The sequence below is a fragment of the Macrotis lagotis genome, chromosome 4, assembly GCF_037893015.1.
Source record: "Macrotis lagotis isolate mMagLag1 chromosome 4, bilby.v1.9.chrom.fasta, whole genome shotgun sequence".
Taxonomy (NCBI): Eukaryota; Metazoa; Chordata; class Mammalia; order Peramelemorphia; family Peramelidae; genus Macrotis; species Macrotis lagotis.
The window spans coordinates 120,685,414-120,699,962 of record NC_133661.1 but is presented as its reverse complement, the minus strand read 5'-3'; the positions used below and the strand labels follow the sequence as shown (position 1 = coordinate 120,699,962).

Here is a 14,549-nt window from a genome sequence, read left to right as displayed (position 1 = left end):
GAGCTCCAGAGTCCTGTTCCAGGGGCAGAGGACAGAGCTCTGCAGTCTCTCTTCACTCCCCTCCCTCAGATCAATAGGCTCATGCCCTGGGGGCTCCTGCTTACCAGCTCTGCCTGCTTCCGTTTCCGGGTCTGGGCTGCAGAAAGACCAGGCTGCTGGCTGTGTGCCCTGAGGGCTGGGCTCCATGTGCTCTCTCTGGCAGAGGTCCCCCACTGTTCTCCCACTTTGTGCCCGGTGCTCCTCGGGGTGCAACTCAGGAGACTCCCCCGCTGCTGTGAGCTGAGGCTCCCAGCGCCCGGGAGGCTGAAGTTCTTTGGCTCTGGTGGGCTACCCCTCTGGCAGGCTTCCCCGCCGGCCCCGGGGGAGCAGAGCCTTTCTCCTCTTTTCCATGTTACCTTGAGTAGAACTGCCTCACTGGGTCCCTTTGTGGGTTCTCTCGAAAGTTTAGTTAGAGTCCTTAGTTTATGAGTTTTTATCAGAGAGCTCCCAAGACTGGATCCCTTCATGTTGCCATCTTGGCTCCGCCCCCCCAAAACATAACTTTTTATCTACCAATCAATGCCAATTGTTTTTATTTAATTCACAAGCATGGATGCAGTTGTAGGGAGACAACTTTGCTCTTCCCCCCAAAAGACATACCATACAAATGACATGGAAATCATTTCACCTTGACCCAAGAACCTTTTTTACAGTGGTTCCAATGCATCTTGGCTCCAAGTGACCCTAATTCAAGTTTACTAGTGACATGGTTGCTACTGGTCATCTCCTCCTTGCATTGTTTCATTATATTTATCATGAATGTTTGAATCTTTCTATTGCCCCCCAAAAGATATATAATTTTGCCATGGTTTCATATGACTACATCCTTTGCACAAGGATGTGCCTGGAGAGCATGGAAAAGTTGTGTCTATCCCTATTGCCCTGTCCTCTTTCCTCTCTCTCTCTCTCTCTCTCTCTCTCTCTCTGTCTCTCCTCCTCTCTTCCCCTTCCCTCTCCCTCATTTCTCTTTCCATTTCTCACAATTATTTTACACATATGACATTAAATTACTTAGAGAATAAGGAATAGAATAGAAAAAATTATGTGAGGAATTTTTAAAAACACATATTGTGATTTGATAATTCTTGAATGGTCATCAATAATATGCTAAGTATCACAAAGACCTTAAACATAACTTTTTTTTCTGTCTTCAAAGAAATTAGATGAAGTTTCAACTACACTAATGTAAGAAAGATATCACATGAGCAATCCAAAAATAATTTGGGTTTAGTTTTGGAATTAATAATAAAATGTTCTTTGACAGGAAATTCACCTTCCTTATTATGTTTTGCTTAGGCTACTATTGAAGTTAATTAACATTCCATGAACTTACATCAACCAATATTTGGGAGAGGCAGACTAGGAAGAAGCAGAGTGAAGTCCTGGCATTAAACTTTTGCTACCATTAACCCATTTGGCTTGCAATTTTGTTAAGCAGGAAGTGAGGGTATTATTATCCCTGTTTTATACATGAGGAAACAGATTACGAAGAGGACAAGTGGTTTGCCTAAGGTTGCACAACTAACAATGATCAGAGCTAGGAATCCAACTTAAATCAGCTAACATCTAGCCCAGTAAACTTCCTGCTATATCGCATAACATTTTTTTTAAATGATATAATTAGGAAAGGATTCTGTGTGTGTGTGTGTGTGTGTGTGTGTGTGTGATTCTTTGAGACTACAGACATCATTTCTTTCCTCTCTAGGTCTTCAAATAGTTTGCAACTCAATAAGAGGCAATTGGGTCCAAGACCCTCCATTGCCTTCTTCAAACCAAGAAAGGTGAAAATCACAAAAAACAATGCTGAGCAGGCAACTTTAGAATGTCACTTTGCATTAGCCTGGGAGATGATGTCAGCCTGAGCAAGGGCTGAGGAAATGAAGGAATCAGTGTAGAATTTCTTCTGTCAGGACTTCATAGTCTGAATTATTATTAATGTCAAAAGAAAATCTTAATCTGGTAAGAAAACCAGTGGTGAACAAATAGAAGAATTCTAGAGTAGGGAAAACAATTAAGTGTATATATATATATATATATATATATATATATATATATACATATATAGCCCTTTGTTATGTTGTTTAAAGGTTAAATATCACTATAAGGGAATGTTTTATACTTGGATTCATATAAGTAGTAATCAAGATTTTTGCTGTTTAAGTTATGCAGGTTATCAGTTTCTTTGCAATTTATAGTTTGAGAGAGTTGTGTGGGGAAATTAAGAGATTAAATGACTAGTTTTGCAGTCAGGATGAGTTAAAGACAGGGCATGAACCCAGTCAGGTCTTCTTAACTGTGAGGTTAGCTCTGTCTGTCTCTCTCTCTCTCTCTGTCTCTCTGTCTCTCTTGGTTTCTTTCTGTCTCTCCAGTCTCTCTGTCTCTCTGTCTCTCTTTGGCTCATACTTTTTCTTCATTTGACATTTTATCATTTGGATAACAAAGGGAAATGGAAATTTTGATAATCCTCAGCATACATTTTGGTCTAGTCTCATAATAATAATAATAACAATAACTAATATTATATAATGCTTAGGTTGGTGAAGTGATTTAAATCTCTGGAGATCTATCTATCTATCTATCTATCTATCTATCTATCTATCTATCTATCACCTATATAAGGTGGGTGTTATTCTTATCCTTATCCTTAATTTGTAGATAAAGAAATTGGCACAGTGCAATGTTAAATGACTTTCTCAGGATAATCAGCTAGAGTCTGATTGCTAAAGTTAACCAGAATTAAATTCAACACATTTAAGTGTCTTCTAGGTGCTTTGTTAAGATATTAGGGAGATAGACAAAAAACAGTTGCTGCTTTTTTTTTAGGTTTTTTTTTTTTTGTGGCAAGGCAATGGGATTAAGTGGTTTGCCCAAGGCCACACAGCTAGGTAATTATTAAGTATCTGAGGTCAGATTTGAACTCAAGTACTCCTGACTCCATGGCCAGTGCTCTATCCACTGAACTACCTAACCACCTAGTCACTCCTACAGTTCCTGCTTTCAAGGACCTAACATACCACTAGAGAAAACAATATGAGCCCATAGAAGTAAATTTAAACTACTATATATATAAAAGAGAGAATAATTTCAATCAGGAGGCTTAGTAAAAGTTCCAATTAGTGGGTGGCACCTAAAATGTTGTTGTGAAGGTAGAAATGAGAACCAGGGGCCTATCTACCCAAGCAAAAAAGACAAAGTCAGGAGATAGAATGACTGGGACCAAAACAGATAGAAGAAATCCAATTTGACTGAAACTGAGAATCTAGTGAATGGGAGCTTAAAATGACCAGAACTGATGATAAATGTATCAGAGAATCACAGACTCTGAGTTGGAAGAGATTTCAAAAAACCATCTAGTTCAAATCTCACCTGACTCTACATCTTATCTGCACTTCCCTAACATATGGTGATCCAATCCCACTTGATGAGCTACAGTGAGGTACACTCTAGCATCAGAAGCAGCATATTATTTTTGAGGAAAGCTCATTATTAGCAATTTTGTCTTTTTTATCAAGGTTAAATCATTTTTTGTTTTTTTTTGGTATCTTCTACCTATTACACTGAATTTTTCCTTCTGGGACAAAACAAAGAAGAAAGTTTTAATGCAAATGAGCTTTGAGTCACTGGTTAGAAAAAGGTAGCAAAACTGTGCATTGTCACTGTATTTATTGAACTTTCATATAGAGAGTACAACTTATATAGAGAGTTTGGATGAATCAAATGCCAGAACTGTGGTTACTGGGATATATATCAGATCTGCAGATAATATCACTCTGATGGAAGAAGGTGAAAAAGAATTAAGAAATCTCTAGATGAGGGTGACAGAGGAGAGTGTAAAAGATGACAACATTAAAAGAAGCTTAACTTTATAAAACTAAGATCATGGTAGCTGATCCCATCACTTCCTGGCAAATAAAGGGAAAAAATGGAAGCAATGTTCGATTATATATTCTTGGACTCAAAGATTACTGTAGATGGCAACTACAGGCATGAAATTAAAAGACACTTGCTTATTGGAAGAAAAGCCATCGCAAATCTGAACAGCATACTAAAAAGCAGAGTCATGACTTTGTTGATAAAGGTCTGTAAAATCAAAAGTATGGTTTTTCCAGTATTTTCCAGAAATGTATGATTGTAAAGTATTGGATTATGAGGAAAGCAGAGCACCACAGAATTGCTGCTTTTGAATTGTAATGTGGGTGAAGACTTTTGACAATCCCTTGGAAAACAAGGAGATCAAATCAGTCAATACTTAAAGAAGGTAATTCAATCTCTTCACATGAGGGTCAAATACTGAAGCTGAAACTTAAATACTTTGACCATATATTGAGAAGATGAGACTCTTTAGAAAAGACCTTAATATTTGGAAAAATTGAAGGCAAAAGGCAGATGATGAGACTGATAATGTCATGGTAGTAATGAACATGAGCCTATACAGGCTTTGGGAGAATGAAGGATAGAAGGAAAACTTTAATTCTGATTTTGTACTCTGTCATTTATCATGATATACTCTGCATAGAAGTTAAATAAATAAGGGGAGGATATGCAACCTTGTCATCCAATCTTTAACCAATCAGTTTCATATTTAGTTGATCTGCATATTGATTCTCAGAAAACAAATTGAATTGAGTACTTGCCAACTTTTGTTGTGATCCACAGTCAAAGGCTTTAATATAGTCAATGGAACAAAAGTAGATTTTTTCTGGAATTCCCTTGCTTTTCCCATAATCTAGTGAATATTGTCAATTTGGTCTCTAGTTCCTCTGTCTCTGAAATCCAGCCTGTACATCTGGTAATTCTTAGTTTACATATTTCTGAAGCCTAGCTTTCAGGATCTTAAATATAATCTTGCTGGCATGCTAAATAAATGCAATTGTTCAATAATTTGAACATTCTTTGGCATTACCCTTGTTTTAGAATTAGGAAATAAACTGATATTTTCCAATCTAGTGACCACTGTTGAGTTTTCCAAATTTGCTGGTATATTTGCATATGAGTGCAACCCTATAACAGTATCATCTTAGAGGATTTTAAATTGCTCAGATGGAATTTCATTTCCTCTATTAGTTAGTCTTATTGCTAAACATACTTGATTTCATTCTTAAGATTGTATGACTCTGGATTAGTAACCACAGAATTATGGTTATTGATGTTAAGATCTTTCTTGCTGCATGTTCTTGCTCCCTCTTCTTAATCTCTTCACTTCTCTTACGTCCTTTATCATTTTCATCTTTTGTCATGCTCATTTTTGCATGAAATGTTCCCTTGATATCTCTAATTTTCTGTCTTTTCCTTCTATTGTTTTCTTCTATTTCTTTGCATTGCTCATTTATGAAAACCTTACTTCTCCTTGCTATTCTTTGGAATCCATTCATTTGGGTATATCTTTCCCATTTCTACTTTTCCTTTTGCTTTCCTTTTTTTCCACAGCTATTTGTAAAGTCTCATCAGACAGTTATTTTGTTTTCTTGTTCCTTTTTTTAATGGAGGAAATTTCTAAAAAATTTATTCAAGTCAATGGAGTTAAATGACTTGCCCAAAGTCACACAACTGGGTAATTATTAAGTCTCTGAGGCTGGATTTGAACTTAGGTCCTCCTGTCTCCAGGGATGATGGTCTATCCACTGCGCCACTGTGCTTCCCCAGAAATGATTTTTGTTGCTGTTTCTTGTACAGTATTGTGAGTTTCTGTCTTTGGTTCTTCAGGCCTTCTATCTACCAGATCTAATCCCTTAAATCTATTTATAATTTACATTTTTATATTCATAAGGATATTATTGAGGTCATACCTAAGCAGTCTGATGGTTTTCCCTACTTTCTCCAATTTGTCTTAATTTTGCAATAAGGAGCTCATGATCTGAGCCACAGTCAGGTCCAGGTCTTGTTCTAAATGACTGTGAAGAGCTTCTCCAACTTTGGCTGCAAAGTATATAATCAATCTGATTTACATATTGACCATCCAGTGACATCCACATACAGAGTCTCTTTAGGGTTGTTGAAAATATTTATTTACTATGATTCTTTTGACAAAACTCTATTAGCCTAATCCCTGCTGAATTTTGTACTCTGAATCCAAACTTACCTCTTATTCCAATTATCTCTTGATTTCCTACTTTAGCATTCCAATCCCCTATGTTGAATGTTAAATCTTTTTTCTTTGATGTTATTTCTAGATGCTGCAGGTCTTCATAGAACTGATCAACTCTGGCCCCTTTGGCATCAGTGGTTGGAGCATAGATTTGCATTACTGTGATGTTGACTGGTTTGGTTGAATTCAAACAGGTATCATTCCACCATTTTTGAGATTATACACTAGTCCTGCCCTTCTAACCCTTTTATTGATTACGAGACCTACTCCATTTCTTCTAAGGGATTCTTGAACACAGTAGTGTATGTAACGATCATTTGAATGAAATTAAGCCATTCATATTTATTTAAGTTCACTGACACCCAAGATGTCACTGTTTGTTTACTCCTTCCATCTTCTGTTTGACTACATTTAGCCTACTTTGCTTCATAGATCTTATGTTCCAGATTCTTTTGTAATGTTGATCTTTACTTCATTAGACTTTCCTTTCATCATCAGACATAGCTCCAACACTGCTTTTTTCCATCTTTGACCTAGATGCTTCATTCTTTGTAGAATTATTTGCAGTTGTCCTTCTCTCTTCCCCATTTGGACACCTTCTGAACTGAGGCTCTCATCTTCTGGTGTCATCTTTTTTTTTTTTTATTATTTTAGTACTGCTTGTGGAGTTTTCTTGGCAAAGATACTAGAGTGGTTTATCATCTTCTTCTCCAAATGATCCCTTCTTGTCAGAATGCTTCACTATGATCTGTCTGTTTTTGGTAATAGTTTGGTATAGTTTTCATGAGCTATGCAAATCTCCCTGCACCGAGACAATGCAGAGAGATCTAGGAAGGAGTGGTATTAGTATTTCAAGAAGTACCTTGTTAAGACATTATCAAAAACTGGTCATTTTTTTCATTTCTATAAAATATTTATGAGAATGGCCTATCCATATATTAAGTTGAAAGCATGAGAAAGGAATATACATGTTTCCACATATTTTGCTAACTTAAAAAAACCTTAATTTTAATAAAATGTAAAACACATTTGCAAGTAAGAATAATAGATTGCACATGAAACTACATGTATCTTTTATTGACAATTTAAAAATATATTAACTTTAACAAGATAATAGCAAAAATATTTTAGTTTTCTAAATCTCCTCTTGTCCTTTTCATCTGTATAATTTTTGTGGGTTTTGTTCCTGCTGTTATTTATTTATATAATCATTGTTTATATAATTTTATTCAATGTTTAGATTGTTTAGATTTTACTTTATTTTGCATACCTTCATTTCAGTCTTCTGATAGTATTCCTTATGGTATAATAATAATATTCTAATATATTCCATAATCTGTTGAATTTTTTTTTTATTATTAGGAATCTTGCTGAAAGGAGTAGTTTTTATATAATTACACCTTTTATTCACTGTGGTACTACTAGCCATGGGATCATAGCTTCTTAAGGGTATAAACGGTTTTAAAGCACTTATCCTATATAATCATATTTTTTTAAAAAGAAATTTCCTCTAGCAGTGTAACAGTGTATGAATTTCTTCACTATCCACTAACCTTGAATTATATGATTTTTAGCTATTTGTCAATTTAATGAGAGTGAAATATCCAATAGTATTTTCAGTAACATTTCTTTATTAGAAAGTTTGAATATTTTTAAGTGAATATTAATGATTTATGTTTTTCCTTCAAAGCCTAGTATAGCTTTTGATCTTTTATTTATTTGGAAATGGATCTAACTCTTATAAATTTATGAGAACTCCTTCTAGATTTTGGTTGTAAATATTATAAATATTAGTGGTAAACCTATTTAATTTTTTATTGATTTAATTCTATTTAATTCCTTTTAATTTTAGGTGCATTATTTTTAAAAACTAGTTTTATTGATATCTTCTGTTTTTATATCATAATTATCCCATGTAACCCTTTCCTTCTCTTCTCAGAGAGGCATCTCACACAAAAACATAATATTGTTTAGAGGGAAAAAATCAGTACAACTGAAAAAGTCTGAAAAATATGCAATATGAATAAAACTTATGGACTTTTCATCCTCAAAGAAGAGGTGAATTCAGAATATTATTTCATATATCTTCATTTAAGTCATACTTGAGCTTTATAATTTATTACATTCACTTTTGATTTTTTGGTGTATTTGGTGTTATTTCTAGTTATATTGTAATTACTGTGAATATTATTTTCTTGACTATTTTACTCTGCATTAGTTCATATATGGCTTTCTATGCTTTTCTGTATTACTCATATCATTTCTTACAGCACAATGATTTTTTCCATTATAGATATGTACCACAATTTATTTTACCATTCCTCAAGTGACGGGCATTTACTTTGTTTCCAAATCTCAACTATCACAAAAAAGTACTTTTTGGTGTGTAAAGGGACTTTCTTTTTTATCATTGAATTCCTTGGGGGGGGGGGGGTCTAAGTCCAATAATGGAGTTTCAATTTCAAAGTTTATTGACATTTTAGGCACTTTATATGTATAATTTTAAATTGCTTTCCAAAATGGTTGCACCAAATTAAAACTCTGCCAATAATTTATTATGTGTTTATTGTTCTACAATCTCTGTAATATTAGCTATTGCGATTTTGGGGTTATTTTTGTTAATTTTCAGGGTGTGAGGTAAAACCTCAGGGTTGTTTTGGTTTATATTTCTCTTATCATTAATGATTTGGAATATTTTCCCATGTATTTGAGGTTATGTTGCAATTTTTTTCAGAGCTGTTTCTCTATATTCTTTGACCATTTCTCTTTTGGGAAATGACTATTAATCTTATATTTTATTGTTGCTCTTCCTGTTGTAGTTTAGTCATTTTTTTAGTCATCTTTTTCAGACTCTTCATGACTCCATTTAGGGTTTTCTTGGTAAAAACACTAGAGTTGATTTGCAACTTCCTGCTCCACTTCATTTTACAGATGAGGAAACTGAGACAAACCAAGGTTAAGTGATTTGTCTAGTGTCACACAGTTAGTGTCTGAAGCCAGATTAAAATCAGGAAGATGAATCTGCTTGACTCCCGATCTCACACTCTATTTACTGTGCCAGAAAGCTTCCCAGTCATATATGTATTTATTAATTGCTTATAGAGTGTAGATTTCAAATGCTTTTCAGAAAAATTTGACAGTTTCCCCCCATTCAACCACTTTCTTATCATAGGTACATTAATTTTATCTGTGCAGAAACTTTTCAGTTTCAAATAATCAAAATTGTAATTGACTCTTACATCTTGTTTGGTTAAGAATAATCTACCCATAGCTGTGAAAGGCATATCTATTTCTCTTCTAATTTTAAATAAATATAATCTTTAATATTAAGGTCAAGTATTTATTTAGAATGTACTGTAGAAAATGGTGTAAGATATTGCAACTGTTTTGCAGTTTTTGCAACAATTTTTAATCAAATATAGAATTTTTCCACAGGTAATTTGTTTTTCATCTTATCAAATACTAAATCCCATTGTTTCTGAGTCTACTCTGTTGTCTAGTCTATTTTAACCAATTCCAGATGATTTGATGACTGCTGCTTTTAATATAAAATAAAATCTGGAAGTGCTATTTTCTCTTTGTCCCTACTTCTTTTCACCAGTTCCCTTGATATTCTAGATCTTGCTCTTGGAAAATTATTCAAGAAATGAATGACTTGAAAAATGGCAGTCCAATCATGTAACAAGCATGAAAATAATCTAAGTGCACATTTGAGTAGAATTAAGCTCTTTGAGAGCAGAAATTCCTCCCTCCTCCTTTTGTGTTTCCACCAACTATCATAGCATCTGGCACATGGCAGGGTCTTAATGAGTGCCTGTTGGCTGATCTGTAGAATATTGAATATTTAATAAAACATACAGAAAAAAGTCCCTTAGTGCCTCAGAGCCTATAAATCCTTTATGTAGAATTTATAGGACACAGACAGGAATTGCTCAGAATGAGGATGTATCAGTGGATTAGTGGAGGGAATTCTAAAATGAATGACATCATAGATCCTTCACAGTTTGGAAGTACCAATAATGGACAAGTCACTTTAGGTCTCTGAATCTAAATTTCTTATCAATTAAAAAAAGGGAATTATTTTAGACTTTGATCTTTTGTCTGACACCAGATGTGAACTCAGGAAGATGAAACTTCCTGACTTGAGTCCTGGCACTCTATTCACTGTGCCACCTAGTTGCCCTAGTTGCCCCTAGTGGATAGAATTTTTCACCATCATACTTCTGAAATAATGAATAATCACTGTATTGATGATAATTCTTATAATTTTCAAAATTGTTTTTACAGTGCTGTCATATAAATCGTTCTTCAGGTTCTACTTATTTTATTCTTTATCAGTTATAAAAGTCTTTAAAATTTTTAAAAAATAATATTGATGTTATTAGTATAAATCTGATTCCCCTTATTCTACTCTGTATCATTTCATAGAAGTCTTTCCCTGTATTTTTGAAGTGTTCCTGGTTTCTCAATAGTTCCTCATTTCTTACAGTACAAGAGTACTCCATCACATATATATCATACCTTATTCAGCTACTTCTCAATTGATAGGCATTGCCTTAGTTTCCAGTGTTTTTGTCACCACAAAAAAGCTATACACATACACATACACGCACACATGTGCACATGCACAAATGCATGTACACAATAGATATAATCTCAGAATTGCTTTAATTTGATTTTTTTCTAATTAGTAGTGCCAAATTTTATTACTGAACCTGACTTTGGAAAGTTCTTAAAAATGACATGGAATCTTTATTTTAAAAATATATTCTTGCCTGCATTGGTGGGGAGAGGATAAAAAGTTCTGGTTTTCTTGCTTGCTTACCAATTAGCACATAAATCATCTTACTTCTGTTGACTTGGATAGTTCTCTAGTTTGAAATTTCTAAAGCAATCATTTCCATATCACCATTTCCAAAAAGCAGTCATAGTAAGATGATTTGATGATGCCATTATCCCTCTCCCTCCAGTTCTTAACAGAATGCAAAAATTTCCAAAGCACATAGTCTAACTTTTTCTTTTCCCACCTGCTATAGGGAAGACTCCTCTCAATTTGGCCAATTTGTTTTCATGTTGGGAAGATATTGAGCTGATTGTCAGTAGCTGATAAGACTTGTGAGAAAATAGATTCAGGAGAGAGATGTGGTAAGCCTATTCTTTTCTCTGGGGTTAATTCTATCCACAAAACAGTAGCATAACACATGTAATATTCAAGAGTGTTTCAATCAACAGTAAAATGTCTGGCTTTTGCAAAGTTTGCTCTTAGTATCTCTTTCCATCTGTATACAGGGACTTGGCCTTGCTCCCAGAAATTGTTCTTTATGGTTCAGAAACTGGAATACATTCTGTGTAGTCTAAACCTTTAGTTGCAAGATTTTCTTCTTATGAGCACTGACTCTTCAATACTGTTCATACTTACTTATTTATCAGAACTGAAACTAGAGAGAGGAGATTAGAAATTTGTGCTGAGATATCGAAATTTAGATGTTACCGAACTTACAACTGGTCTTTGAGCAGTAGTAGAAACTAAAGAACTTAGCACCCAGTCAACGAGCATAACTAGTTAAAATTAGAAGCTACCAGATGGCCAGCTTCCGTCTTCCCCCTGGTAGTCACACCCCAGGTGAAGTCCTTCTTCAGTTTTGTCAATCCTACTTGCCTTAACTCATAATGACTAGGGAATTTCTCTCCTTTCTCATCTTCCTCTTAAAAAATGCAAAACTGAAGAAGTCTTGCAAAGTTGACTTGAAAGCATCTTTTATAATATTTTCCATAAAATATTTTGAGTCTTTTGTCTCAGGTACAAAAAAATGGCCATAGCTACTCACATTCTTTTAGATTAGACTTGTGACAGTATCCTTGTACTTACTTTTCTTGATGTCTATCACCCCTTGTTACAACTTCCTTTATCCTGGTCATTCTTTGCCTTACAATGTTCCAGACTCATTTGATATAGATTTTTCATTAACAAGGAGTTCCTAGGGACACCCTCCCTTTCCCTACATGACCTCCCCCACACCCCAATCAGTTGCCCTTCCTGTCCATTCTTGGGTATGCCAGAAACTGTTAGTTCACAACAGGAAACCAATAGCTTGTGCTATCAGGAGACATTTCCTTCACAGCACAAAACGTCTGAGTAATAATTTCAAGCAAGGCTTCACCCATTTCCTGTGAAGGGAGGTAAATTTGCCTATCCCTGTCCCTCAGAGCTCTTTGTTTCCATCCCTGATGTGATGTAATGCCTTCTGCACTGGAGAGATGGATCTTTTCCCTCAACAGAACTGAATCTGGCATCCTGTGTTTAGGAGTTGGTGTGGCTCTTCCTACAAAGGGTGAGGTCTTTACACATAATAAAAGGATGTGCTAGGGTTAATGGACAACCTTTTCAAAGAACACTACTGGTGATATTTAGAGGAGCTAAGCTTGTCTTGGTCAATAAGGGCCACACTGGTACCCAGGTTTCACACTTCTCTTTCTGAACTGAAAGACCTCTTATTACCTCTTTCCAATTGGTCCTTGCCGTGAGGAGAGCCATTATCATTATTCTTTGTTAGGTAGGAACAAATCTTAATGGATCATTGATTCTGTGCCACTGTTGTTAGTCAGATTTCCTCTCTTCTTCCATCTCTCTACTCAAACCTTTCCAGTTTGACAAACTTAGTATTTCATGAGTTGTAGAGAAAGAGATACAAGAATTTCCCTGTGGTAATTTTATTCCCATAAAATAATGGGTCAAAAGGGATCTCCAGAGATCTATTTGTTTAACCCTGTGCTTTCAAAAAGATTAAATGATGACACTATCAGGAATAGATGGTTGTTTATTCTCTTCTTGAACATGAGGAATTGATTTCACTATTACTGAAATTCAACTGGGTTTAGTTACATATATATATATATATATATATATATATATATATATATATATATATATATATATAGTGAGTAGGTTAATTTGCTTAATCGGGGTTCTTTTTGATGTTCTGGCTAATTAATGGAGTGTATTGATTAGTTAACTAATTAATTAACTCTGAGTGTTAGGAAAAAACCACTGGGTTGGGAGTACAAAATCCCAGGCTCTAATCTAATCTTGGTTGAGTTTATCAAGCTTCCTGGGCCTTAATTTGCTCAACTGAGAAATGAGAATATTGCATTAGGTAATCTCCAAGGTCCATCTTAATTCTAAAATTCTGTCTTTTTTAACCCAAATAAGATGTGCTCAAAATACCTTGAAGCACAATCTAAAGTATTCTTACTTCAAGTTGGGAAATGAAAAATGGCAAGTTCATGTCATGAAGCAACTTGAGAAAAGATAATAAAATTGAAAAAAGTTTTGTTCATTTGACTTAATTTAACACATGATTATTATCTCTTATGTAGAAGGCACTATGCTAGTTGCTGGGAATATAAAGAGAAAAATTGGACAATCTTCCTGATCTTATGCTCTAGGGAAACTTTAGGGATGGAGAGAATATTTTCAATTGGGAAGATCAGTGAAAGAAACTCAGAAATGTCTTGAAAGAAGGTAAGGATTCTCAAAGGTGGAGAAAAGGGAGAACAGCATTTAAAGCACTTGGGATGACTTACACAAATGTAGAGACATGAGAGGTTAGCATGGCTAGTTCAAACAACATCTCACAGACAGGCTTGGCTGGACAGTAGAACCTATGAAAATAACTACTGGAAAATAAGGTAAAAGAAATGGTATTGCAATTAGATTGAATATTCATTCCTTCTTTGATTTTCCAATTCAATGGGAAAAGTTATTAAGTATCTATTATGTGCAGAGCATTGGGATATCTGTTTTTCTGGCATGATTTTTCTTTCCCATTCTTTTAGTGGATCATCATGTACATCCCACTCTTTAACTGTGGCTTGTTACCAAACACTTTTCTGGGTCTCCTTTTCTCTTTACATTTTCTCTCTTAGTTGAACTGATCAGTTTTCTGGGCTTTCATCTTTTAAAATTTTTAAGCAGATGTTTCCTAAATCTAGATACCCAAGGCTAAGGACTTTCCTGAACTGTAGTTCCAAATCACCAGTTTCTGGATGGAGATGTAAATTAGGGTTATGCATCACAGCATTTGTATGAAACTAAAAAATGAGAAGACTTAGTTTCTCCTATCCATTTAAATTTCTTCACTTGGCTGCAAACAGCTATCCAAATGAATGATTGTGTGGTAATTCAACATCTGCATTAGGGATGGAAAGGGATAAAGTAGATAATAATATTTAACATATCCAAAAGAAAATGGTAAAATATTCATTAAATTTTAACAAGCAGATTGCAAAGGAATGGGATGATGTTGCTTCCAAATCTGTCCAGGTTGGTGCATGTGCCTGCTCCAAAGTGACTCCCTGGCTTTTCTTGTTTTGAATTGGAGAAATTTCATCTCCAGCATAGGGTTAATAAAGATGTTCTCCCCTT

General features: G+C 34.8%; 1 long non-coding RNA gene across 1 annotated transcript in view; it reads right to left on the bottom strand.

The window, feature by feature from the left end:
• Positions 1 to 12,070, bottom strand: part of LOC141520010 (uncharacterized) — a 30,162-nt gene extending 18,092 nt beyond the window's left edge. Inside the window, exon 1 of the long non-coding RNA XR_012477503.1 lies at positions 11,994 to 12,070. This is a non-coding gene — a long non-coding RNA (uncharacterized LOC141520010). The remainder of the gene's footprint in view (positions 1 to 11,993) is intronic.
• Between the last annotated feature and the right edge of the window lie 2,479 nt (positions 12,071 to 14,549).